We start from the raw sequence: 24,651 nt of genomic DNA, 5'->3' as shown, positions 1-24,651 counted from the left end.
TTCCAAGTTTCTGCTAGAACAGGATCACCCGCAAGAAATATCTGCAGTATGACACAGCTATGGAGTCACCGCAGTACAGGGCTGGTGAAAAACAAGAGATACAATATCCCATTCATTATACTGCCATGAGTGGAAAGTAGGAAAGGGCTCGAGCAGAGTTGATATGGGCATTACACCTTGGGCAATATCAGGCATTCAGAAGAAAGAGAGCTGTCACATTTCCTTCATAGCTCTGCATCAGTTTTACTCTCACTAGCACTGGTCACTTTTTGATTAAAATAGATAATTTATAAATTGAAACAGATGTGACTCTTATCCAGTTTTTCCCCAGTGCTGAGGTTTGATCTTATGCCAGTGATGACTGTAAACATAAGACCAAGGACTTCTCATGTGGCCATATTTTTGCCAGGCACTGCTGTCACTTTTCTATTTAGCAATTGTTGTAGCATCCCCCCACTCAGTGGCTGGATCAAGACCTTTTGTTCCTGTAATAGGGACCTGGAATAATAAAGGTTAAGTTTTAAATTTCTACTTACAGAAGCTAGTATGTCTCAGAATTCACTCACTTGTGTTTTTGTAAAAAAAGCAGCATCACTGGGAAAAATTTATTTATCCTTATTTCATCCAAAATTCAAGAGATAAAAAAAGATGAAGATTCCTGCACTGAATCCAACAAGTCCTTCTTTGGTCTCCAGTAGGTTACTGGGAACTTAGTAATGGGGAAGTTCTGAACTCATCTTTGCTCCATGTGGAGCAAAGTCAGCCATTACTATTGCCAGTTATTCTTTCAGATGTTTTAAATTACAGTTCTATTGCTTTATTTATGCATGTATTTTATCTCCATGTGTTTCATGAGAACGTGGAGCTGCATGTCACAGTACCTTTTTTCCATGGGTTAAAGGAAACTGTTCTAACACTCCCAGCTTGTGCTGGCCAGGTACCTTCTGCTGAAGCAATCCTTTGTTACCATGGAGGGTCAGTCACACAGTGCTGGTCAGATTATGTGCTGCCTGTTATGTCCACAAGTATATGGAATATAGCAAGGAAAAGAGAATAACAAAGCTTTAGTGGTTTGCTGTCCCTGATGCGTATTAAGTTGGAAGAAACTGCAAAACCCCTGAGTTATTTTCCTCAGCAGTTCAGAGTTCAGGAAGACCCAGAGCACAGGAACAGTTGCTGCCACTGCACACCATTCCCCCCTTCCGCAGACTGGCTTTCTGGCCAAAGTTAATGATTCATAAGATTCTGCACTGATTTCACTGTGAGCTTCCATATTTGCATAAGTAAAAGCTTCTGCAGCTTCTGTAAGGAGATTCTTAGTGAAATTGCAGCACAAAACATTGATATTATGTAATTATGGTAGTTCATTTTAACTTAAATGAAATTGTTACTTTAAACTTGCTCTAAGTGGCTCACAATGTAATTTTTGTATGACACACCTAGAAAACAAATGAGTTAATCACAATATGTGTCATTTTTAATTTTTCTCTTTCATTTTTCTTTCAGTCATTCTCTCGTTGTAATTAGCATGAAGACTACCCTTCAGTCAAAACTAGCCACCTGGAAAGTTTCAGCTTGTAATATGCAGCTTTTTTTGTGAATTATGAATGTGCAAAAAAGAGACCTTTCTCCTTACACCCACTTCCTTGCATAATTCAAAATATGAATGAATGAATTTTATTCAGGCTTGCCAAAAAAATTATATTTCAGCTGATAACAAGCATGAAAAATTTTAGATGAAAGGGATTAGAAAAAAAAAAAAGAATATTCTGAGCATGGGAGAACAGCAGGTTAAGACAGAAGTCTGTAACTATAACAATTGCTATCAAGCAAATACCATATCCAAGCACTAAATCTTGCTTTGTGCTGCCCTAGTGCACAGTAGCAGGGACAGAGTAGAATAATAAAAGCTGATCCCCTTATGCAAACAGCAGGGCAGAGCACTTGAGAGAATACAAGGAGAAGGTGAGCCTGCCTGCTCTTCTGGCTTGCTAACCATATTCCCAAGGTCTGTGGGTTAGTTGTCTAGCTCCAGTCAGATAGCAAAAGGTACTTCAAACACTAGCAAAGGGAATGTTTTGGTCCTTTCCAGAAGAACATTTTACTAATTCCTTGCCTCCAAATGTACTGTTCTATTAAATAAAGTATTTGAAGGAATTCATATAAGCAACATCATGGTTTAATGGGTCAAAAAGGGAACAGAATCAGTGCCAGGAATTTTTGAGATTGTGTATTTTAAGAATATATATCTGTGAAGAAGGTATTATCTGTGCAAAGCAGAATGAGATTTGGGCTCATGCCAGTACCACTTTGAAAATAAACTATCACAGTGAAGAAATGTTACCATCTGGAACATTTCTGCATCATATTTTCTCTTGTTCCCAATAATGCCTTGGTGATAAGTCCAGCTCTCCTTTTCTACTCAGAAAACAGGATGAAAACTCCCATTCATTTACTGTGTGTTTGTTAGAAAAAATGCCCATTACAGTGGCTAAACAGCAGTGAATACTAAAGTATTACCTTGCAGATTCACAGATCCACATTGATTAGAGGATCAACAGACAGGATTTGCAAATAGCAAGCCTGGGCATAGAAATCCCCTTCCAGTCTGATGTGAGTTGACTGTTGCAAGTTGAGCTTGGCAGCAAGTGACCAAAATTGAGTTGTCAGCCTCCTCCTGCATAGTGGAAGAAGTTGTTGCTTTCTTGTGCAGATGCAAGGGTTTCTGTGGGAAAACAGAACATAGTCATGGTTCTGAATGTCTCTGTGGATTGGTAATGTCTCTAATACATAGATCACTTGTGCAAATTCAGTCCCAGCTGGATGGGAAATTATTGAAAATGGTTTTTGTTTGATTGATATAAAATGAGTTGTCAGCTTGATTCAATGCCTTCAGGGCAGATGTCCACAGCATAATTGGCACCTGTCAGAAGCAAAGAATTCCTTGGTACAGAGTAACAGCTACTCATGCAACCACCCAGAACAGTCCTTGCATGCCAGGGCTCAGAGAAGAAGGCAGGAAAAAAATACTTCTGGGCAGGATCTTTTATGCCATAAAGTCAATAAGAGTTTTGATGTGACACTTGGTGCAAGCTTTTCCCTGGGATACTGGCTACACACGATCAGCTTTTCTGCTGTTTGGTCAACACTTTCCCTAAGAATTAGAAGAAAACTCACATATTTGGTTACTTGTTATTATTGTCGTGGTGAAGGTGGGTTTATAAAGACCACTTAATAAAAAAAGTTTACATGTTTGCTTATTATAAAAAAATGCTGTGAATAATTTTATTTTTCTATTTCTTGAGAAATTCTCCTCACAGCAATACAACTAAAGAAATAAGAGAGTGTCCTCTCAGCAAAAAATAAGGCAGAGAAACAGCCAGGAGTGACAGTACAGCAGTGTCAGTATTACACTGCTACTAGTAAACAGTGACCTATTGTTTACCACAGAGTAGATTACAACGGATTTTTTTCCTATAAGTCACTAAGTAGCTGTCATATGGTTATTACTGCCTTTGACCAAGTGTGGTACAGCTAACAACAGAAATGAATTCTATTTCCCATCACCAATATGTCGACCTGGCCACCTTCTTCCTGGAGCTGGTGCTTGGGAGGTACTAGCTGAAGGACTTTCCATTAAAACTCATTTTACTGTCTTCATCTAGCGCATGGCTCAACTTTCCTTCTCTCCTTTCATCTCTGTTTCCTCCTTTGGATTATTTTTCATTATGCCTCCCCCCCCAGCATACCCACACTTTGCCTTTCATCTCTCTGTGTATGCTATTCCAGCACTTGTCAGGCCCAGCAGGAGGCACATGGGAGAACCAAACAATATGATATGTTAGGTGGAAGAAAATATTAGAACAATCATTTATTGTCACACTTTAAAGAGTTCTGCTATGTTATTTATTTTATTATTCTGTATTAGGTACATGGTTTAGTTTTACAGGCATTATTAATCACTAAAATACATTACACTTTCAGCCAGGACGTTAACATTTTAAATGCATTCATCTTGCTTCTTTAAACAGAAACAATGGGTCTTCTGCACTGCCCTCCCTCCCCTTTAGTCAATAAATCCTTTCTATTGATTCAGGAAATAACTCTTAAACCCTGTTTTATATTTTAAGTTCCACTAGCTACACTCAGCCATATAATTTTGCTCAATAACAAATGGATCTTCTATTTTTGCTGTTTACTATGTGTTTGGTTATCAAACTCAGCTTGAAAATATTGGGTAGAAGAGGACAAAAACTGTAATGGCAGTGAGCCACCACGAGAGATTTCCTAAATGAATGTTGCAATAAAATAAAGTATCTGTAAAAAGTGTATGTGTGTGTGTGTATAAAAAACAGTCTCATCAGTAAATGAATGATAAATGAAAAAATCCATCAGTGAGTATGGATTCCCTTGAGCCAGCCTAGATCAACAGACAATATGGATTTTTGATAATTCATGGCTTTGCTGTTATTTATTCTCTCCTGAAATACCCATTGCAAATCTCAGAAACATAATTAGACAATTATCATATTGCTTAACTAAGTAGTGCAAATTGTGTTAGATTTCTATGTATCCCAGTCCTGGGAAGAATCATTAGTGTTGTTTAATTGTTACAAATATAGTCATCGCATTTTAATAAATTGCCTTCATTGTCAATATCCACAATTGACTACTTCCCTTAATGTTGGTGGATAGGTTAGTTACCAGGTAATCTTACAGTTAAGATACACCACAATGAAGCAAAAATGTAAGAAAATGCAAAGGTCAAAACCATGTTTCTACTATGAAAAAAATGAATGATAATGACATAATTTTTTCAGCTCATCAGGTTCTTTGCTAAGTGCCTCTGTTATTGCCAGATCAGTAGTGTATAACAAAGAAGTGCTTTCTGTAGGCTGCTTCATTAGCCTGCCCTGTAGGACCTCACCTCAGACCTTTCACTAATCTGTTGGCCAGCTCAATAGCCTTGTTAGTTCTATTCACTTCTTCCTGGCAGCGGATTTTCTCAGCTGTAGCTCTCTCAAAGGCAGTGGTTAAGGCAGCCAGGATTGTGTCTAGTTCCTTCAAATAAAAACAGTAACAAACAACTTCGGACATTGTAAGAACACATAAAAATATTTCTGCTATCCCATTTTATATTGCTGAAAGTTAAATTTCACAGTGCAAGAAAGGTGTAAACATTTAACTGCGCTCAGAATTTTGTTTAGGTTGCAGTCCAAAGGTGGATTCAGGAAAACCTGGGGAAATGTGAGGCTGGTCTTCTGGTTTCCCCTAGATGTTCAAGATCTTACACCACTAAAAAAGGAATATCCCCTTCTCCCCAAGGATTCTGAAATGAATCCTAATATATTTCTTATTACAGCTGTATATCTTCTATAGCAGATCCCAAACTTGAAAGGACAGCTGTTTGGAAACTAAAGAAAACAGAAGAGTTTAAAGATGATAGACAAAATACTTGAAAATGCACAAGTAGTGCCCTTTGCTGACTTTTTCAGTTCAATTATGCTTCCCAGTGCACACACTGTTTCTGAAAACAGCCTGAAATCCCCAACCACCTTAGATTTGGGAGCAAGCAGCTCAGTGCCTGGTACATCAAAACATTTGAGCACACAAACAGTCCCACTAGGTCAAAGCCTTGGTTATTCCCAGAGGAAGGAGTGGAAGATAATTCAGCATGGATGGCTGAACATGGAGACGAGGCAAGAACGACGTGCAACTCCAGAGAGTCAGGGCAGAGCACCCGAATGACTCTGAGTGCAGAGGATGAACTGCCTGGGGAGCTGATAAAGGCGAGGTCAGAAGGGTGCTGCAAGGCCCCAGCAGAGCAAGGCACTCCAGAACTGCTCTCACTGGGTGCCCATGAACAGAGCCAGGGGCTGGGGCAGCCAGAGAAATGATTCTCTCCACCAGCAAATATGTATTCCCTTCAGCCTGGCAAAGGTGTCCATGCAGCCCTACTGAATTTCATAATATTCCCCAGGGAAAGTCAGAGCTGAGCACAGCTTCTGGCAGAGGGCTGTACTTTATCCCAGCTGTGCTGCTGACAAGCTCTGTGCGCCTTGGGCAAGGCCAAGGGGCACCCCAGGAATCTCCCTAGAGAAATGCTGAGTGGGTGCCTCAAGTCCTCCTACCTTGAGGACACCGTGAGGTGGAACCTGTGTGTATAACAGGACATTAAAAGGAGCTGTGTGATGGGACAGATGGCTGTTTTATTGGGAAGGCTTGGAGAAATTTGGAGTAAATTACAGCACAAACATTTTTAAATGGTGCCCAAAGATAGCCTTTAAAGAAGGGCCCAGCAGTTTTGCAGCAGCCACGCAGCCCAGAAGGGCTCTGGAGCAGGCAGAGTGAGGACAGGTTACCCCTGCTGCTGTGTGAGGGGAGCATGGGCAGCACCTGTGCTGGAAATGTGTCCTGCTGGCCAGGCCTGCTGACTGACTCCTGCCTCTCCTTCCTGCACAAGGAAGATCCAGGCACAGACTGAAAAACTCACCATGCATGAAGAAAAGCACCTGCTGTGGTTCCAAGGCACATTGTGGGGCTGCAGAGGCTGGGGATGTGATCCCATCATTTACCTGAAACTCAGAAATGTTACTGAGTGATGAATTACACCAACAAATACCTTTGCCAGTATTACAATGAATCGTGTGGGGAATACCTCTGACAGAGGAAGGTATTACCAGTAATTGAATTTCAGAGGCTTCTAAAATGTCCAAAAAAGTATTTTTTGGTATATCTAGTTGTCCTGACTCTAAAGTTCATGTCTTTGAGCCAATTATGACTCCAGCTTTCCCCAAGATTTCTGTCTTCCACTGCAACACACTCCTACAAATCTTGATGCTTGATATGTATATATATTGCCTAAACAGAAATTAAGGTTGTCAGATGGATAGCAATAGGTCTCTCTTCAGGTGAGATCAAGGACTAGCACTTAGGCACTAAAGCTAAGGGAATGCAGAGAGAAAAAAAGTGGGAAAGCTATCTGCTGTTCTGAGCATGGATGCTGCAATGCGCATGGTGGGGTGCAGAACTTGCTTAAAAAATTTTCAGAGGTCAGGTTCAGGAATTGGGAAGGATTTTTTACTGCAGTTTTGGCTCTGCTGAGCCAGGCTGAAACACATTGTGTGCTTCTCTGCCCATTTAGTGTTTGGCAAACCCTCCTCTAAAAGAAAAAAAAAAATAAAAGGAAGTATTGGAAGCAAAAATTAAAGCTGAAGATAGACATAAAAGAACACATTTTTGTATATATATGTGTGTGTGTGTGTGAATAGGTATGTATATGTTTATGGTTGAACAATACAAGAACAATTGCAGTTCATGAAGGTCAAACCCAGGACTTGTGAAAGGTGCCAGAGGCAGTGAAAGTGCTGGCAGGAGCCATATGGGGAACTGGAAGTTGCCAACTCCTCCATGTATTTTTTTAAGCTTTTATCATATGAAACACTGTGTTCCAGGAAAAGTATGTAGCAGCTTACTGTTGGGTACCAGGTCTTCCCTCTCATCCTTTTCTACCTCATTGCAATACCCCTTCTCAGTACCTTGACTCTGCTGGCAAGATATCTGTGAGGTGGAACTGATTTGGGCAAGGACAGAGAGGCCAAACTGCAGGTGAATGCTGGAGCTGCAGAGAATGACTTCCTATCCAAATGGAAGCCCAGAACAGTCAGGCCCTTAATGTGTTACAATTCGTTTGACTATCCACATTTTTGACTTTCTGTAAATAATGTGCTAAATGGATAAAAGAATATACCATTTTTCCTTCTTTCCTCTGAGTTACTGATAACAAGACAAGTTCCTTCCCTTACAGTTTGTGCATATAAATGTGATTAATGTAAAAAAAAAAAGTGCCAAAATCTCTTTATCTTTCTCTCTCTTTTTTTTTTTAAAGCATTGCCCTTTTCAAAACAAGGGGAAATTCAGTATAGTTTCAGTGCCACAGTGATCAAACAGTGTCACATCACTATGGCAATTGCTGCCCAGGCCAGGAATACAGATCAGCTTTAATTGTGCAACGCCTTATTGCTGGTGCATGTCAATCAGAACCTATGAATTGAGAAAAATTTGCTCTGTTCATTCTGTTAAATGATGTATCCAATTAAACCTGTTAGAATTCATGATCTTCAGTCAAGGTTAAATGAAAGTAGTTACTCCTGTCAGCTAGGTGATTAAATGCTGCCTACATCAGGCACATTTATGTGCAAAATTAAAATTTTGGTATAAAGCATGAATCTTTATGCATGCCAGTTAATTATCTTGCGGCTCCTCCATTTATTAAATGCCCACTGCATTTCTTCTTAATCATCAGCTTCCTTTCAAAACTTATTTCAGACACTACATTATACCAAATTTCAATGTTTAAAATGAAACGCTTGCTCAATGAAAACTTCCTCTTTTCAAGGGTTTGGCTGTTGCTACGTTACTAAAGATGGCCATTAACAGTTTTTGAGTCATTATGCAGAAGGTCTGCTCGCGTTGTTTTGCTCCATTCTGAGAGCGCGTTACAGGAACCCCTCGAGTTGCTGCCGTGGGGCAGCTGCTGTTCCACAGAAGGATCTGAGTTCTGCGGCACATCAGCCAGCTCCAGCTCCAGCTCCAGCTCCAGCTCCGGCTCCGGCGGGCAGAGGCGCCACGGCCGGGGCAGCACCGGGGCCGCCGGCCCAGCCCAGCCCAGCCCAGCCCCGCTGTGCCCTGCGCCGAGCGCTCCCCGGCCGGGCCCCTTCCCCTGCCAGCCTCCAGAGCTGCCTCAGAATTCCCCTTGGCTTGGCAATCTGATGCGTCCTGTTTGCCCCAGGCAGCTCCCGTATTGCAATATCATATTTTAATTAGAAGAAAAAATTATGTGTTGCATGCTTGAATTAAATTAAATTGCATATTTATATTTATAAGACACGGTATTGGCAGGATTTAAATGCTATATGAATTGAAGAACCAGAATACAGGTGTATTATAGTGATTTGTAGCTGAAACGTTTGCTAGAAATGCACACAAAGCAGAGCAGTACCAAATGCTAATTTAATACCCTAAGACAACACTGTGCTCTTGCAAGCACAATTTCCCATATTCCATGTTAGCATTTATCCCCTTTCATTATGAAAAGGTATTAAGAACCTTTGTTACAAACAAGCAACATAAAAAATATGTCATACCACTTCACAACTACTAATGAATAATATCATTTAAAACAGACTGGGAAATAAACCAGTATAACACATTCTGCTCTACTAGTACTATAAATATTCGCAAGGTTGTTATTAAAGATAAATGCACACAGTAATTTTCTACTTGTAGGTTTTACAGGTATAATTTTGAATCATACAATATTTTTTAAAACACATCACAAGGATGGAAACCAACAAAAAGACTGACTGGCAGCAATTCCTTGTGATCAATAGCTGACGTCTCCATCTATCTTTGAGGGCCCACATAAATTATATCGTGGCAGTATGAACCTTCAAGAGGAGCGGTGCGATTAACTTGTTCAGGGTCACAATGGGGAGCGTCTGATCAGAAGGATTTTGTACCTGTGGCATTGCTGTTCTGCGGCCACGTCTGCAGGATACACTCTGCAGGCGCCAGCAGCTGCCCTGAGGTGCTGCCAGGGGAGGGAGGGCTGCGGACAGGCCAGCCTCAGCTCCGTACTCCTGAGGGCAGCTCGTTTTGTCTTCGCTGAGATCCAAAGCTGAGAGCTCTGGCTCACAGCAGGTGAGGTACGAATGTCACACACAGATCCCTGCCCAGCCTGAGCCTTCCTGGGGAACCCTGGTGCAGTTGCAGCCGTGGTTGCCCCAACCTGCCCTTCCCAGACCTCAACAGCCTCCACTCCAGGCTTTGGAAAGCAGACAAAAAGACCCCTCCTCTGCTGCTCCCCTAGAGCTACAAATAATGGACTTCTCTTTCCTGGCAGCTGCAGAGAAAACTACAGATATTTTTTCCTGTTTTGTTCAGCAAATACAAGCTGTAAGTGAAAGCCCAATATCTTTAGATACCTCAACAAAAGAGAAAGAAAGGGAATCCGCACTTAAAGAGAATAATTCCTCGGGGGCACTGACAGGAGATGGTGATGTGCCAGGGAAGGTAGCTGGAGAATAAGCCTCTTGGCAGGATTCTGGGATGTCTATTGCTGAACTGCTTCAACTCAGTTGAACTATCTAGAACTCACATTTAATTCTTCTTCTTTCTCTACATGTTCTTACTTTCACCCCAGTCCTCCAAAACCAGATATCATAAGCTGTGAACCCCAGGCCCAATGTGCCTTAATGTTACCCCATGAAACAATACTGGCAGGACAATTTATTTCTGCTCAAAACAATTTCCCTGCCCTAAAATTGTGATTGTTAGGTTAGCATCCCATTGAGATGAGAAAAAGAAAGAGCTGCACTTTCAGGTTGTGCCTAAAATTTTAAGGAAGGCAAGCTGCACTGATTTATCCTTGGCATACTGTTTTATACCCATAAGAACAAAAAACTTCTCTTTAGTGGCAGATTAAATTGTGCAGAAATGGACTGACACTGAGAAGGCAAACACTGCAGTCTTCTTAAACAGGCTGAGTCCCACATCAAAGGCTACTTGGCCACAAAAATATAAGTGTGTATACACTTATAAAAAAAATTGGGGTGGAATTTTATCTTTTTAATAGATAGATTTGCAAAGAATTTGTGATTTAAATTATATTTATTTTCAGGAAACTTGCTTACAAAGTAATTAAATGTATTTTACCCATTAGTTCTCTCCTTTTTTTTTTTTTGTTTTGCATTGTGCTACAGGAACAAAACTAAAAACTATGGAATGGAAGGACTTTTTTTTACCTGAATATTATAAATGAATAGAGCAAGAGATGTTAATGTTTGTCATTTTCCTTATCTGTACACATGAATATGTTATATGCTCATTTCCATTGCAAATGGAACAACGGAATGATCATTGCAAACTGAAATATACTGTACATTTCATTTCTTCATTTCTTTGAAAATACCACTGACAAAAATAATCAATTGCTACTATTCTTGTTCTAAAGCTCTGCATCTCAATGAAAATGGAAGGAATTAATGGTGTCCATCTGGAATAAAGCATGCAGTGTGTTCTGGAGGGTCATTATTATTCACTGCTGAAACAGAGTCAGCCTATGGAGCCCTGAACCATGACTGGGCAATTGTACAAGGCACTGTACAAACATGTAGCCATCCTGTTTCTTGCACACCTCTCCTGCCCCTTGTTCACAATTAATGAAACAAAAACATGTGTCATAGCTACATCAGTGAGGAAATACTAAAGAAGGAAAAGAACCTTTTGCGGTAAAAGACAAGCTTGTCACAAGAATAAACCTGAATAAAATGTCGGTGGTAGAGTTAAAGTCACGATTAAGAGGATTCCATCCATCTGAGCAGTGGGGTTCTGGAGTAGCATTCCTGTAGGAGCCATGGGGCACAAGAAACCTTCCAAGCGTTAAGAAAAAAATCACTCTCTGAGTTTCTTTAGTTTTCCACTACTCTGCGTTTACTTTGCAAAGTACAGTAATGTCTCCTTCTCGTTTAGTCCTAGATACTAAAAAAATACAGTGAGAGGTAGTGCCTAGCCCAAAGTATATTTTAAATCATCATAGACAACAGAACCAAAGGAAGGAAGATCTGTAAGTGCAAGCATCAGCTCTAGGCTCTAAATGACATTTGAAGATACAGTAAAAAAAACACTAAGGCAGGCAGGAGGACTGGTACTTTTCACCAGAGATAACTCACAGTGCTGAGGCTCTCTGGGACAGAAACCACAAAATATGTAGAATGAATAGGTAGGAATAAAACCATAGGATGAATATAGGACAGGAAGGTAAACTGCAGCCTGCTGAACAGAGTGGGGCTGACATCCACGTGTGCCTGGTCTTACTGCTAATGGGACACTGGGTCACATCCTGAAAACCCTTACTTATGCAAGTAATCCCACTAAAATCAATGGGAACCATGACTGTAATGACTGCTTCCATGTCTCCACTAGGGATTGCAAGGTCAGGTCCATTTTCTGTGCAATATTGGATGAATGCTAGAAAATCAATATCTCTATTGAGACTTCTTCTTTTGGAGTAAAAATAAACCTGGACCATTTTGAGTTCAAATGTTCATTGTTCCTGGGTGTTTTTATAAATTCCTTTTGAAAGCAAAATGGTCAAATCAAAATGGAGTGAAATGCTCATCTTTCTGGTGTGTTTTACAGCTTGTTGTTATACCTAGCTTTGTAATACTATGAAAGTTAAAGGCAACTTCATAGTTTCTTTGTATTTAATCTTTATCTGTTAAAAAGAGACATTTTAGTTTTAGCAATTCCCTCTATTCAAATGAGTCAGGGATAAGTGGGGAGAGAGGAATGGCAGAGTATATTTTTCTTGGAATTTTGTTATTAGATGGAAAACTTTTTGGTCTTTTTGCCATAGAAAATTCAAAGGAAGGGGTTTTTTAGTGAGAGGATTTTGGTGCAGTCATAGAAATGTAAGTAATTGTTATAAAGTATTGCTTTGGTAGCATGGGAAAAAACCCTATTCAATTCTGTTCACATTACAGGTTATTATTATACTTCAATCACTATGGAGCACCTTCAATTATAATTTTGTTTAAAATGCCTAAACCTAGCTTGTGGTATTTATTCTTAATTTGCTACTAAACTACAATTAAACCAACTTGTAATTGTGTCCAAATTGAATTTTCATACTGAAATATGTTGAATTTGTGTGTTTGATTCCCTTATATGTCAATTGTGGTGCATCAAAATGAAATTATTCCAAGGCATACAGATACATTATTTTAAGGGTTTTGTAATAGGTTTATGCTTTTCTGCAAGCTCTTGATAGTTTGAATGAAATTTTAAGATGGATGTCATCATATTGGAGATGTGATCAGTTTCATGTCTGGTATGAATAGTGGTCTACAAAAGAAATAATTTCACAGAAAAAAACCCCTGCTAATTCCTAATATATTAGAAGTGTAATATCCACCAATGAAGAGACTAACAAATATGAATTGTGCTTTCTCTCAAAGACAATTCCTTGAAATTTTGAGAAAACACATCCTCAATCCATTCTGCATGCATTTGGTTGACCCAACTCAAATATTTTTCCCAAGAAATTTCATTCAGCAACAATTAATGGAAAAATCAGTTCTCTTTCAATCCAGATTAATGGGAATAATGGATGATCAAGAAATAATAATGCTTTGATGCCCAGGTTTCAGCCAAGGTGATTGTATTTTTTCTGGGACCAATACAAAAGTATGGACTTATCCTAGGATTCCAGCTCAGCTGGATTTACTGGCATGCTGGGGAGCAAATCCAAGAATGCGTTCAGTGCTCAGTCCCTTTTACCCACCTCTGCAGGACTTGTTTCCCACCTGCTGTGTGACACATTAGCCATAACTTCTTCCCCTCTTGCACCAGTGCACACGGGACTGTGGTTTGGCTCTGTACTGCTAACAACATTATTGACAAAGCAATGCTCCTAAAGTGTAACAACGAGCTGTTGTAGCACTTATTTACGCAATAACGGGCACTTTTCACATACTCCATGCTTCTGTTGGTTTTGGAGCTGTATTACTCACACAACATATTTAACTAGCACTAACAACTTTACAGTACAAAAAACATGTAATTGGAAATCCAGGAGAACAACTGGCACCACTACAACCCCACACAAGCACAGCACAACATACAGCAAGTACTACCTGTGTCTTCATGGTGTGCCCTGCTTTGCTTCACCATCTGATTTCTATGTTACTATTGCAAATGAAATTAACCCAAACCCCAAAGCAATGGATAACACTTTCCAGTCCGGTTTTTTAGCTAACTATGCTACCTACAGGATAAGATTAAAAATATTCCATTATATATTTTTTCTTTTATATATTTTTTCCTGGAAAAGTATAAAAATTAGGCATCAAAACAGGTCAAATACTTACATATATCTTTTTGATGTGCTCATGTGATAGGAGAGCAGATTGATAAAGGACAGAAGAAATGCTAAATATGCACCATGACAAACAGTGAAAAATTAAGTATTGTAACTAACATTAATTACACTCTAGTAAGATGAATAGGCTGCTCATCATTAATGAGAATGTACACCTTTGTCTAAGTTTCACATCTACCTGTGATAAATGTGCTAACGGCGATAGAATACATCATAGTAACATTTGAATTAACAGCACACTAATAGATTGACATACAAGTATGAATAAAGCATTTAATCATAAACATTATACCACACCCAACAGCAAATTTTCTTTTTTGCATATATATCAAGTAAAATGTATAAACATTTATTTCAGTTTATGGTGAGATAATCTAATGGTGTTACCTCATACTATCCTAATATTCGTAATCCAGACTCTTTGATACTTACGTGGTGACTTTTGGGAGACATTCAGGCAGTTTAATTTAACAGTAAGGGGAATTTCTGAACAGAAAGGGTGGGGCTTGATCTCGGGACAAACTACCCACTGACTCTTGCCCATGTGGCAGGGATGGAATTTTCAAACAATCTTCATAATGGATTGGCTCCAATGCTTATGAAAAGATTACTTTATTGACTTGTAATGAAAACTGAAGCAGGTCTGCTAGCATCGGCTCTTATCTATATCTTCAGTAGCCTTCTCTCCTGTGTTTCCTGGTTTTTCTGGCCGGGAGGCAGAGGGCTGATGGAGCCAGGCATGCAGCAGGAATGGCCAGCACTGCCTCCTGTGCCTGCAGAGCCCAGAGCTGCAGGCAGCTGGGGCCTCCCCATTTTGGAGGAGTTGGGATGTGCAGATGCCATGGCCGTGCCATGCTTCCACAGCAGCCCTAAGGGGAAGGTCCCCCAGGCGACAATGCCAGACCACTGTCCCTGTTCACCCACCGCCCTCTGAGCAGCTCCTGAGGCCCCTGAGCCTGGCAGCCTGTCCTGTGTCCCTGGGAGGGCCGCCTGGCAGCGTGCCTGCACTGCCTAATGCCACCACTGCGAAGGCCCATGGAAACGGCCGCGCTCTGCTGCAGGACCCAGCCGGGGCTGGGCTGACACTCAGCTGAGGAGCTGGGCAAGGAAGCTGGGAGGGCAGCTTGGTTCCCTGTTCTCCCGGGCACAAGACACTGAGGTGCCCTGAGGGAGCAGCGTGGGTGTCTGGCACAGAGCAGAGTGCACAGTAATGGCTGGCACAAGGATCCTTCCTCGCTCAGGGGCAAGGCTGCAAGCACGGCTGGCAAGGGAGAGGGCAGGATTTCACTGCCCAGCTTCTCTCATGCACTGCTCCCAAAGTCTGCACTTCAATGAAGAGCTTGACAGGCAGAGATGAGAAAGCAGAGGGAAGAACAGGAGAAATCTGGCTCAGTAGCAGCAAGCAGAGCTCTGCTACAAGTAAGACTAACAAATGGTGTAAAGACAACTGTAATTCACAGAACAAACATTGTGAATTAGTTAAACATTGCAAGAAGGAATTGCTTTAGCCTAATAGGTTCCTGAAGATCATTCAAACAGTGCAAGCTCATCAGTGTATTTTTTAAGCAATTAAGCAGATGGTTTAAAATACTTTAATTACTGCCAGGGCTCACCTAGGCTGCACAGTAGATGCCACTGGACTTGTGTAGTGCCTGATACAAAATGCTGATATAAAGTACAGAGAGATATTATACAAGCAATGTATGAATACTCAAGCTCAATGAATCCATCTGCAAGGACCACAAAAAGGCCCTACAGGTCAACAAGCCTAGGGACACAAGTGAGAAATCATGTTTGCTGTCATTCTTGTAAAACGTACTGTGCCAAGACACCTCGTGCTGGTGATCTGCTGGGGGAAAGCAAAGCAGCATTCCGGGGGAAGGAAGTCCCCACATGCAGAACAAGGCACACACACGTGGTCAGAGCACTTAAGTCTGGCTTTTCCCTTCTGTCTAAACTGACAGATCTCTCCAGGAGAACTGGAGGTCTTGAAAACTAGCGTAGGGATTTCAAACTGTTTGTATGTTTTATACTGTTCTACTGCCACACCAGCACACAAGCCAGCAAGATAATACAGTATGACTGCACTGGTAGCTGCCATACTCACATTGAAAGCATATATTTTCTTCTTTGTTGCACTAAATGGTACATTAACTTGCTTTCCTTTGCATTCCAGCTGGCAACTTATTGATTAGGGGAACACTTCTTGGCTTCTCCCTCCTATGTAATAATCTTTATAATTTCACATTTCTAAATGTTAAAAGCACACTAATGCAAGTGGGAAGAGTTTCCTCTGCTATTTCATATACTTAAGGAGAAGATGTTATCGATTCATATGCTTTACTCTAGAAGTGCTTTGCAAGGGCAATAAGTATTATTATTTTCATTTTAGCAGAAGGAGAATGGCACACAGATTGCCCAAGGTCACCCTGCAGATCAGTTAAAAAACCAGGATTAAATTCAGACCTTTTGGGTCTCTGTGCAGAGACTCTTCTGCTGCGCTATTTTTGGAAGCCTCCATATGAAGCATGCCCATGATACACAACCCATTTTCACAGTCTAAAAGTAATTTATGACATTCAAAATATTTTTTCTCTAGTATTTTTAATGGCTATAACTATGAAGTGAGTTCTTTGCAATAGCAGAAGAGGAGCTGAAAGAAGCAAAACCTTAAAATTTTGAGCTGAAGAAATTTACACTGGTTTAACTCCTACCTCCTGGACTCTAATGATGTTAACTCAAGCACTGTGTGCAGCAGCCAGCGAAATTTTCTTGCACAAATTTTGAGTTGAACTCTGGGTCATGGAGACAATCTTCTTTTACAATAACTGCAGAAATGTATTCCTTATCAAAATTAATGCATTTTTTGCAGAAATCCATCTACCTAAGGAAAAAAAAAAGGAAATGGTGCATGGAGATAGTAATCAGGTAACAAAATTTTAAACTTGTGGAAATTTCAGTGTGGTTCAAAAAATACCAGCTTGATAAATTGTCAGTATCAGAAATGGTAAAAAATTATTCAGAACTGGTTTTCATATGTATTTTGATTATTAGTTTGGATGCTTCTCTTGACACTGAATCTGCTCTTCTTTCCAAACCTTCCCTTTACTGAAGCTTATTGTTACCTGCAAATGCAAGTCATTCTTTACTAATAAATTGTCTCCCACTCTTTTTCCCTATCTCCCTTACATAAACACAGTATCCTGGGGTTTAACTAGTAAAATCTAAAAATTAAATTAGTGGGGGGAAAATTAAATAAGTGATCTTACACACAAAGAAAGCAAAATATAGTCACATATTTCATGATTTTCAATTTTTGTTACAAATAAAAAAAACTACTGGCCTGTTCTCTGATCTCAACAAGTCATCTGAGTAATCTAGCAATTTGCTAACAACAGCCTCAACAGAGAAAAGATAACAGAAAATTTTCACTCTACATGCAAACAATGCAAATACTGTACACCTCAATAATGTATTTTGCAATGACTGTTTTAAATGTCTGTGATCCTGGAGATATTCTGGTTGTTCCAGCATACGAGAAACAATCTCTGGACACAAACAGTAATTAATTGGACTAATAGCTGATTTACTAACATGAACTCTACTTAAAACTTGCAGTAATTATTTTTTGTTATTCACCAGGGACTGTTGCCTTTCAGAAATCGATCAGTAAGAAATTAAAAAGACAAAATTATTTTTAATATATTACTTTGCAGAAGCACAACTTTTCAGTGTTTTATCTTAATGAGATTGGTGGGTACATGGGTCAATCATTAACCCAATTTTAAGCAACAGCTTGATTTCTCTTACTTTCATCATTGATCAATAGATCAAACAGTCTTTCAAGCAGTGGCATGAATAATCCCTAGGATAGAACTGATTGCTAAACTGTTTATGAGCAGTAACTTGGGATAAACTAAAACTCCACCTATGCAGTAGTCAAGATATCATCTTCATACACAGGGTTTTCTGGCTTGCTTTGTATTCCTCCATGGGACTTCTGCAGAAAAATACCTGTGCAACGCTGCACTGACACTGCCTTAAAGCATATGGGAAGATAGGCGGCTGAAACCCTATACTCTTTTGGGGCATTCAGCAGTTTTATGGTCAGCTATGACTGTCAATTATTTTACTTTTTAATTTGTTACCTTGTATGGCTATCAACAATTTTCTGGTCACTCCTTTTAATTGAAGACTGAGGTTATATTCTCAAATATATAGATAGTGACATCTGGACATTTTGATACCTAAATATGTTGCCCCACACCCCTGTCTCAAACACTTCTAGAGCAGTAAGGACCAATATCACAAGCCTTTGATTTTCACTGCCCCAAGGAAGACAGGGAAATCTGTGAAGTGTGTATTAGTATCCACCTCATAGCTGTCTAACACGTTTTTTTAATTCCTCTGTCCTTTACAACACCATCAAATTAAAGAGGCAGAGCTGGTATGTTTATATCCTAAATCAGAACAGAATCAGAAATTTTGCAGGCTATTATGACAGGAAGTGTGTCTTTTTCCTGATGTGTTTTGAACTCTTCCTATTTCTACTTTTCAATCATTAAAGTTTAGATAACATGGGCTAGGCAGTGCAGAGCAGGAGAAAAGAGCAGACTGGAGGCTGGAGCACAGCCCTGACACTGAGAGTCTGCTATGCTGTGATTGCAGTATTGCTGCTGAGAGCTGTCACATCAGCACTCAGGGAAAATGTAACCTCACCCACCTGAAGGCATCCAGAGCATCGTCCTGCCGTGCTCTCAACCAAAGCCATGGCTAGGGTTGGTGCAGTTACACTGCTCCTGGCAATTAGAAAAGAAATCCACAATATTTTATCTCCCATGAAAGCTTTTGAAAATGTTTGCACATTCCCTTTCAGGGATGCGGGGCACAAAGGAAGTGTTTTATCTTCTAGGAAATTTAGTATCTATATGTTAAAGCTCTATTTAGCATTAATGAAAAATTATTTTTCTCTCCATAACTAGCAGCCATTGCTATATAGCAACTAAAGGCTTTAAAACCTTACTCTCTATTCTGTATCTCATCACAGCTATTAAAGAAAGACTGAGAATTGGAACCTTATGCTGAGTAGGTAGGATTCTATCTACCTGTGCCACTTTACCAAGCAAGGCTTCAACTTCAAAATGTGCTGGTGCTTAACTGAGCCTCAAACTTGCCAAAGCTGCAAGGAAGGCTGTGTTGAAACCAAATCTTTGGTGCCTGACACTATCAGGTACATGAAATTCATCAGCATGATAAGTGTTCCTGCATGCAGTATCAATAGCCATCTTTCTTACATGATACAAAATTAATCCTTCACTTGAAGCAACTTTCTCTTGGTCACTATATCTTATTTCTTGGTGACAAATGGACAGGATGTGCTACAGAGGAATTCAGCACAAAGGAGATGAGACAATGTAAACAGACACGCTGTAAACCTCCCACTGCTCACCTCTTCAGCATTTCAGCACTGCTGTCACCAGCTGCTCAGATGAATGATAAGAGTTAGTGCTTCCCAAGCCTCAAACAAAGCAAACAGGAGCTTTTTTCACTTTTCATACGTGGGTATCATTTGGAATTGGAGGCCCCCAAGCTATGGCAAGAAGAGGGTACAGTGTTGGGTAGGCACTGGCACCTCTCTGAATCCCTGCTAAAGGTACATTAGAGCCAGTGAGGCTGAGCACTGAGTTCTCAGCCTGTGGTTGCCTGACACAGTCCAGTCCAAACAAGCCTGATAATGACAGCTCTCTAAAGAGCTGTCACAGCATCACATTAATAGTACACATTAGACTGAAATTTCTGAAGCTTCTTTGGAAAAAGATTTTCTCTGGCACCCATCTGAGGAATCTGGTTTTTTGACATACATCTTGGAGCCTTTATACCTCCTAAAAACATACTGACATTTAAGGGCTGTATTCTTTGGCAATATTTAAATATGTCACATTTTATAGAAATAAGATGGTAAAGGTGCTTGCAATTCACTTGGGAACAATTTTTGAATTTGACAAAATCCTGCTATTTCTGTGATCTTTGATATTTTCTTGAAATAGCACTAGGAAACCTATGTCTAGCAATAAAACCTTATTTAGTTGGACTGTTCAAATAAATCACATTTCTTAAATGTGCTCACAACATTTTTTTCAATTACCTTCTCCCCAAATATATTTGAGATTTTCCAGCCTCAGATTTTCCCCCACAGAGACAGATACAAGGCTCCACAGTGCTGCATCACACCAGTTATGATTTGAGTAGGTTCAGGAAAGTTCCCAAGTCCATCAGGTTTACCTAAAAAGCTGACAAGATTAGAAAGCTCTGTTGTAAAAAGTATAGATCCAGAACTTCCAAGTGAGACAAAAAAAAAATAAATCTGATCATTCTACCACAGAGCAAGAAAGAGAGATACATTACTATATTTAAAATACTTTAAGCAGCATTTTCTGCATTAAGAACACAGATTTAGCAAGGTCATCTTTAGACTCTTGTTGCTGTTTCTAACTTTTGCCTGACTAGTAACAACCTGGAAAATATCACACTTCCGTTTTCACACCCACTGCACTCATGCTGCATGGCAAAAAATTGTTAGAAACAAATGGACTCAGAGCCCAGTGAAACCAATTTACAACCTAGTCCAGCACAGGAAACTCCTCAATTTCAAACTCACTTACACAGGTGCAAATGACAGCCTATTTAACTCTTAATTTAAATGTCTTATTAAATCTTATTTATTAAAGACTTACTAAATATATTATACTTCTAGCTCTGAAGGATACCTTTTCTATATTAAAGATTTTTGAGTAGTCTATGCAGTTATGATGTATATCTGTAAATGAACAGGTTACTTGCTAATGCAAAAATGTGAGTGGTATGTGAAATCTGTAACACACTGGCTTCTCTAATATTTTGCATTTCTTTCTTCCATGAACACCCCACGAATATGCAGCCCGAAAGGACAGAGCAGTGTTATGAGGATGGCTGTCAATACTGGCAGCAGGATTGCTCACAAATGCCTGGCATTTCAATCACAGGCAAGGCATGCACTGGACAGAGGGAACCAATGGGAATTGATTCCCAACTGGATGCTGTGCCAAATCACTTGAATTTCTGCCCAGTGGCAATTGTGCAATAGCTGGAAGTTTGGATGCACATCCCTCATTGTGACTATGGTCATACTAAAAAGGGTGAATTAAATCAATACAAAGCTGCTTTCAGTTGGATGTGAGGGCCACAGGAATGTGTTCCAGTTCAAAGCAGGGGAGCAGACAGTGACACTTGTTACTAAACAGTGGCTGGCAAACACGGCACAAAGAATAGACCTGAGGCAGCAGCCTCCGTGTTGATGGGATATTTATCACTGAGGGAGGAAATCAAGAATGTACCATTTTCAAGATTCCTTGTCTTTTTTTTTTTGCAGCAAATGCAGAACTGGGGGAAGGGTGTGAGGGGACACAGCACCACAGTGCAGAGAAGCTGGATGCTCTGTTCTCTGCTTTACCATTAATGTAAAGAGCGTAGACATTGAGGGTATAGAATCTTCTGTAAATCAGACCAAACAAACAGATTTTTTCCATACAATGTTACTTTAAAGTTACTTACCAGGAGCTTTATTTGGGGTACAAAGCTGAGGCCCTGTCCCTGACCTCATACCTCTGAAACAGGGGCAGAGTTGCTGTTGTGATCACTTCTATCAGTCATGGAGGAAGACAGCACATTATCTTGTTCCAAAGTTCAGCCTTAGAAAATAAAAATATATCCACAGATATTCATATAGCAGAAATTCCTGATAAAATGTGCCTACTCCAAATATCACCTGAAGCCTGTAGCCAGGCTGGCTTTGAATTTGGAGTTACTCACTATTGCACCTGTTCTGAGCAGTCATCATCTCCCAGAAAACAGCCATGGAACAAAGAGGATAAAAGCACTGGTCCTGCAACTCCCCTCCCAGGTGGATACAGCTTGAGCTATACCAGCATTAATGAATAAATCACCATCTATACATGAGTATGTATGTGTGGATGTAAATATTATTATGTAGGCTTATATATACTCTGGTCTATTTATATTTCTGTCACACAAGACATCAGCTCAGTTCCATTTTATGTGGATGTTTGCCCTGGGTTTGGCTGGGGCAGAATTAATTTTCTTACTAACAGCTGGTACAGCAGTGTGTTTTGGATTTACTGTAGAATTCTTGTTGACAACACTCTGATGATTTGGTTGCTAAGTAATGCTTCCCCTAAGTCAAGGACTTTTTGGTGGCTCTGCTCTGCTGGGGGAGCATGGCCAGGGCAGGTCAAAGAGATATTCCATGAATGATCAGAGGGACATTCCATGGCACACAATGTTATGGACAGTGCATAAACATGGGGAGAGGGATGTGAGGGCCTGATCACTGCTGGAGATGGGCTGGCTCTGGGCAGGTGGGGGGCCAGTGTATTGGGCACCACTTGCATTTCTGGGGGTTTTTCCTCTGTCTTTCTCTCTTTTATTATTATATTTTAAACTATTTAAATGGTTAAACTATTCTTATCTCAACCCACAGATTTTACCTTTCATTCTGATTCCCCTCCCCATTCTGCCACAGAAGGCAGGAGGGGAGGGAAGGGGATGAGTGAGTGGCTGCATAGAACTTAATTGTGGACCTGAGTTAAACTGTGACAATGTAGATAGACAGATGTAAGTTCTGTTCTTCACTGTTACCTGTGATGACTTTTCTTTTACCAAGCTTTTCTATGTACTATCTTGTTTTGTCAATCTGTGCCTTGGTGTCTTTGTTTCTCAGATGAAGTGCTCTCACTCAAACAGCAAGCTTAGACCTCAGCTCTTCCACCTAAATTATGGAAGAGAATTGGTAATTAAGTTTTAACAAGATTTAAATGATATTAAAACCAGACAGTTAAAAGGAGACACTGCCTTGGGCTTTGTTGTAAATTTGTATAATTATTTTTAGTTCTCTGGAGGATGCATGATTATGTTTCTGTATTTATAAAAATACTGCCCTGGAGGCATGAAAATGAATTTTATAGTCCACTGATTTGCATATTAATGTCAGCCTTACGGTGTAAAATGTATATTTTAGCAAATAAATGTCCATAACAATTATCAAAATTTCCAAAGAATTTTATAATATATTTGACCTGGATTCATTTTTTTTAAAGTAAAGACAAAATAAGAAAGCGAATATAGCACAGTGATAAAGGTATTGGAGAAGAATGAACCAGATGAACTAAACAAAACAAGAATGGATTTTAAACTATGAATTATAATAGATTTGGTAAATAAGTATTAAGTCCTTACTCAGATTCTGATCCAAATCTCTTTAAAGATATAGAACTGTATTGTCAGAAAATCTACAGACCAAGAGTCTGTAGATTTTCTGACAATACAGTTCTGTATGTTTGCCTTCCTGCAGAAACATAATCACTGGGAAAATCATTCTCTAGATCAAGTGCCCTTATATACTTTTCAGAATGACAATAAAGAAAATCAGGGACAAAAGATGGTTGCTACACTCCAAAATCCTAATAAGGAGCTGGAACTGTAATGTTCAAGTCTTGTATCACCAGCAGAGCAAAAGTTATGGCTTTATGGTGGAAGATATGGAGGTAAAGCCATCTCTTCCATGCTGCTATGTACAGGAAAATAAAGTTAGGTTAAGGTTTGTTTTTCTCATCTCTAAATCTGCCTTTCAAAATCCTGATAAATTCACGCTTGCTCTAACTCCTTATTTGTCTTGCATTTCATAATTTCCAAGAGGCATTTTGAAAGACAGAAATCCTGGGCCTGAAGTGCCAAGTAAAGCTATAGGCTTTTGGAGCTTGTCTAGACAATACAGAATAACAGTAACAATATCGCACTAGTGCAGAATCCAGCCTTGTTACATATATGTAGACAAAATTCTTACCAGCATTCAGTCAAAAGACAATGAACTCAATGGGAGATTTCTTTGTGCATGGATGGAAAAATTACCATCATAGTTAATAGTAATCCATTTTGTTATCAAGATAAATCCATTGGCCTTGCAGTTTATCTCCCCATGGAACTAATGTATTGTCAGCTCAAATAATGTGTTATTATCACTACAATAATTATCATTGTAATAATCTTAAACAATTATTTGGATTAAAAACCTGTCATATTGTCCAAGTTTATAAGGAGAGCTAAATACAAGTTTTCTGATTTTTCCTCACAGAGAGTAGAGATGCTTGTTGTGTGCCAGAAACTGTAAGAGAAAGTGCCATCTTAGTGTCTAATAGTAGCAGATAAGGTGCATTTTACAAAAATGATCAAATGCCAGTCAACTGCTGGCTCAGGGAAACACTTGTTAGGCCATAAATGAGCTGATTGCATGTTCAGAACTATGATTTCCATAAAGTCTCATTCAAGGAGATATTAATAGTCATTACTTAAATGTGACAAAATGCTGTCAGAGAGGGAACATACACTTGACATTCTCCAGCAGTCCCTTGCAAACATGACTCCTAATATACAAACTTTTACCCCATATACATTAGCCAGAATGTTTAGAGGTAAACAAAAATACTTAAAAAATAATAATTTAAAAAAGCCAAGACTGAGCAAAATGTTTCTGTGATACTCCCATGTTGATGGCCAATCATGTATATTATCTTGGGAATGAAACAAGGGAGTCTGAAGAAGCAAGCACAGAATATTATTGTTTTTCTTTTTTTTTTTAATCAAGAAATCTTTGGTAG

At 39.6% G+C, this 24,651-nt stretch overlaps 1 long non-coding RNA gene across 1 annotated transcript; it reads left to right on the top strand.

Moving 5' to 3' along the window:
* Positions 1–655: 655 nt before the first annotated feature.
* LOC135450371 (uncharacterized) lies at positions 656–2,343 on the top strand. The gene is made up of 2 exons (XR_010441054.1): positions 656–937; positions 1,507–2,343. It is a non-coding gene; the product is annotated as an uncharacterized LOC135450371 (long non-coding RNA).
* Positions 2,344–24,651: the final 22,308 nt, after the last annotated feature.

This window comes from Zonotrichia leucophrys, chromosome 7 (genome assembly GCF_028769735.1).
Source record: "Zonotrichia leucophrys gambelii isolate GWCS_2022_RI chromosome 7, RI_Zleu_2.0, whole genome shotgun sequence".
Taxonomy (NCBI): Eukaryota; Metazoa; Chordata; class Aves; order Passeriformes; family Passerellidae; genus Zonotrichia; species Zonotrichia leucophrys.
Note: the sequence above shows the minus strand (reverse complement) of the source record. Positions and strands in the feature narration are given on the sequence as shown.